At 32.0% G+C, this 4636-nt stretch overlaps 1 long non-coding RNA gene across 1 annotated transcript; it reads left to right on the forward strand.

Moving 5' to 3' along the window:
* The first annotated feature begins 593 nt into the window (after positions 1 to 593).
* Positions 594 to 3834, forward strand: LOC129870600 (uncharacterized). Its single transcript, XR_008762104.1, has 2 exons — positions 594 to 1012; positions 3031 to 3834. It is a non-coding gene; the product is annotated as an uncharacterized LOC129870600 (long non-coding RNA).
* Positions 3835 to 4636: the final 802 nt, after the last annotated feature.

Genomic DNA, 4636 nt, shown 5'->3' on the forward strand with positions numbered 1-4636 from the left:
GTTGTCTCCTTCTTCTCATTTTTATCATCTTCACATTTCTTATTATTATATTTTGCGTGATAGCCCGTTGCTTATGATTTTGGGCTATGGGATAGGCTTACCTACTAATGAGGGGTGTAGTAGGCTCCATTATAACCTGAGAAACTGGATCGTGAAATAAGCGTTCTAATATATCCTGAAAGATACAACTTACATTCTCTTTAGATTTTTGGTGATCACAACCTTTGTTTAATAATGTTTCTGAATCTTGCATGTATCGAAATAGATAAAAATAAGATTTATTTTTTTTAAAAAAAATATTTTCATACATTGGTGACATGATGTATCTCCACTTTTGTAAGTATTTCTTGCAAATCATTATCGACCGTAAGAATTGTGGTAAATTAGTGGTTGGTGCAAAAATAGATTCTATAAATATCATGGTATTTGTAATGTGTGTGGAATGTACTGTTGAAAAGAGAATACTGCATATATATAATTTCTTATAATCATCTAGTTATGTCAGTTTGAGATTATTGTTTTTAATCAAATTCGATCCAAGGAACAACTTTTTATGTATTAAAATCAAAGTTGAAACAAAACAACAAAAAAAAAGCCAAAAAAAGTGCCCAAATATTCTAGTCAAAAATTAAAGCAGCATAAAATTGTGACGAGGCCCAAAAAAGACCTAGCCCCAAAAAGACAAGTACATATTTGAACATAACATACTGAAGTGTCTCTATCTTTCTCTGAGTTACTGAAGAATGAGAAAACCCTATCAATGTTGCTTTTCTCTTCACATTTTCAGTTCCGATTCAACCTCCCAAAGTGATTTTTACCCAGATTTTTTATCTTTGGTGCCTTCTTAAGTTATTCCATGTGCAAATGTCTCATCTAAGATATCTCATAGTAAACATCAATCCCCTATACATATTTGAGAGTGTCTTCTTTCTCACGCTGAAGATCGTCCGATTCTTCTTCTTCCGGTGATGATGACCATCTGGAAGCACAAATCGGTGCCCGTCCAGATAAGGTTATGGACTTTGCAATTTCTCTTGAGAGTTTTTCTAGTTAATGTATTCTTCTTTTGTCGCATGTAATAACCTGAGATATCTAGATGTTTTATCTTTGTTTTGTTTCTCTCTTCTCTACTACTGCCTTTGTGTGTTATATGACATATGCCTTGGTCCGCCTATATTTTCTCTAGTTGTTTCTTGCATGTGTTAGACTTTTTAGATATTCTATGTTTATATCCTGATTAATGGTATTTGTTCTTTATCCGTGTTCAGAATTATTCTCTCCATGATTGGGAGTTCCTGAAAAATATATATTGACACATTCCTTCATTTTCTAGATCTGAGATGGCAAGACAATTTGCTAAATGGTTGACTTTTCTTAATATATAATTATTTTGTATGTGTTGTGTCTCTGGTTGAGACATAATTGATAGAATGATTAAAGATAAAAAAATTGTTAATATGACATTTTTGTTTTGTAAAAAATATTTAATATGAGGAGGTACATAAAGGATTTTTTAAACACCCTTGAATGAAACTTCTCAATTAATGAAGAAGGCTTTAGCTTGATTTATTTTTGTATGAAAAATTTGTAATTCTTAGTGCATACATTTATATGTGCTCGTTCATATTAAAATGACAATAATCGAAAAATTGTAGATGAATTATGAATGATAAATGTAACTTTCATACTAAAAAAGTTTGCATTTGATGTAACCTTTTATTCAAATTTCGATGCCCTCGTTATATTGCAACATTGATGTTGTTTAACAGAATTTAGGAGCCAAGTTTAGTTCCTTGATGTGCTAATCCCACTACAACTAGTAGCTATATTTTGTGAGATTATGAATGGTGGGGTCCTTAAATCTCTATACAAGGTAAGAGTTCATCACGCTGCCTAATAAATTATATAACCTCAATTTTTTTTTGAATTATGAGGATAATTTTTATTTTAATCTCTTTGAATAGTTGTACTTGGAAGGAAATATGTGAGTTATAGTTTTTCAATATTTCCCTTGTAGAGCTATATTTACTTTGTTTTAGCTACTAAGAATTTTAAAAAAAAACACTTTAGAATATGACTAAAGAACACTCAATTTCAAGAGTGTTATTCTCAAGGAATAAGCAGTGACAAGTGAGAAATATGCCTCTTACATATTCACTTCTTATCGTAGAAATAAGTTCGTAAGAAAGTATTCATATGCACTATTACAAAAGATTCATATGCATAGAAGTGTAAAAGAAGCACATTTTTTGTTGCAAACTATAATTTATCTTTTTTCCTACTTAGAAGTGTTTCCTGTAACAATTCACTTCTTAAAGAATCAATGTTAAGAGGATAAAATCTCCATCTATTTGATGTAAGGTTCTTCCCCTCTTCATCCTGCCTTATCGATGAGCTTGGGTGGAAAATTCTAGGTGCTTTATTGTAAAAATTCATGGGATGGTGATCAAAAGTCTTAAATTCTTGTTATTTTTTATTGTATAGAAGAGTTTTTGGGATGTTTTATGCACTAAATAGTTAGAATTTTCAACTTTGTACAAAAATAATTTTATAGGGTAAAATAGTAACTCAATTTTTGATAGATTTTTTAAAATAAACTTTAAGCTTTGATTGTCCTAACATTTAATATACTATAATAGGTATGATTCATATCAGAATACTTTTATTTGGTAAAAAAGAAAGTCTTTTTATTACGAGAAAAATTTACTAATCGAATTGTCTAGCTTACTTGATATCCCATTAAAATTAAAATGGGGCATAGTATATCCCATTAACGTTACATCAAATTATTTCAATTGAAATTAAAAAATTAGATACTTGAAAACTTGAGTTTTATAAAAATACTATTCCCTTATTCTAAGTCTTTATTCCATTGTATATATCTAATAAAGTACTAAAATACTCACTGATATTAAGTACTCCTTCCATTCACTTGTACATGTCTATTTTAATAAAAATATGTTTTCACTTTTATTTTTCATTTTTAGCATAAAAGTGCAATGGAAATTTAACTTTCTTTTTTTGCTTCAGGGTTCAAGTATTAATTATAATCTCCGCCACCACACTGTACTATGCCTACCACTCTCTGCCGCAACTCCTCTTGCTGTGCACTGCTAGCCGGCGATTGCAGCCTCTCCACCCACACCTATTAGGGTTTTCTGATCACACAATAGCTCACCGTGATGCCACCCCCGGCTCCTGCAGCCTAGAAACCCAGATCTCTCATTACTTTATTTTCTCTCTTATATTTATTCTTTTTCTTTCTACTCCCATTCCAAGTACTACCGGATCCAATACTCGCCAAAAATCAACAACTATGATCGGATCTTTTCCTTCTCCGATGGCTTTCCATTGTATATCCAGTTACCCACACAATTTTTGCTTCCCTTCTTCTGGACATTTCCTTATTCTCCGCTATATATCTTTCTTCCTTTTTCTACTGTGTTTGCATGTAATATTATGAGCTAGACTCAAATGACATGTTTCCGATGACAATCGAAACAGTGGCCTCAAGCGACTTCCAGCAAACCTCTGGTGACTTCTAGCGAAGACAAAGTATCAGATTTTTTATTTCTTCAAGATTTTCTACAAAAAAACATATTTTGTTTCGACTCTTGCAATATTTGTATTTCTCACATAATTTTGTCGGTCCTACCTATACCTTTCTAGTTTTTGTTGTATTCTTACATTTGATCAGCTACCATTCATAATTTTATTTGTTAGATTCAGTGGTTTATTTTCTACAAGTATTAAGACTAGTTTGAATAAGCCTTATGTTCAAATTCTCTGATATTTGATTTAGTTCAAATATGCTTGCTTGTATTTTGATTTTCAGATTTGCTTCCATTGCTATATGCACATTTAGAGTTATATTTCAGATACAGTGTTCAAGTATATCTTTCTTGTCTAATTGCTAATCTCTTGTGTTAGTATAATAGTAGATAGCTCAATGTTTCTTGATCCATAACACAATATATTGCATAAATCTTGTGTTGTGTCTTGTGTTAGTATACTGTGTGTACACATATTCTAGAGCTGGTTTCTTTTGTTCATTCACTATATTGTTTCCTGGTTTTTGTTTGGTTTTTAGTATAGTAAATTTTTCCTAGACTCTCCACTTGTTTCAATAGTTCTTGTAGATTTCTATTTCTTTTACATTTTATTTAGCTTACATTTTCCTAGTGGCTTTGGTGAATGATGGTGAACTAAGGGCATGTCTCTAGTTAAGGTTGGGGGTAAGCGGAAGTAGTTGTAAGTGGGTAACAGAGTCTCCTGAGCAAAGAGTAGGGTCATGGAACATTGGATCACTGACAGAAAAGTTCATAGAGCTAGTAAAGACTCTAAAGAAGAGGAGGATAAATATAGCTTTGTCCAGTAGACCAATTGGGTAGGTGTAATGGCGCGAGATGTGGACGGGTTTAAGGTTTTGTACTTAGGAGGCTCAAGGGATAGAAATGAAGTAGGTATTTTAGTAGATGGGGACCTTAGAGAGCGAGTATCGGAGGTTAGGAGGATCAATAATATAATTATAATAATTAAGATAGCCATTGGCGGGATTTATTTGAATGTTATTAGTGCTTATGCACCTCAAGTGGGCCTGTACGAGGAGGCCAAAAAGCTTTTTGGGAGGATTTAG

The sequence above is a fragment of the Solanum dulcamara genome, chromosome 10 (assembly GCF_947179165.1).
Source record: "Solanum dulcamara chromosome 10, daSolDulc1.2, whole genome shotgun sequence".
NCBI classification, from domain to species: domain Eukaryota; kingdom Viridiplantae; phylum Streptophyta; class Magnoliopsida; order Solanales; family Solanaceae; genus Solanum; species Solanum dulcamara.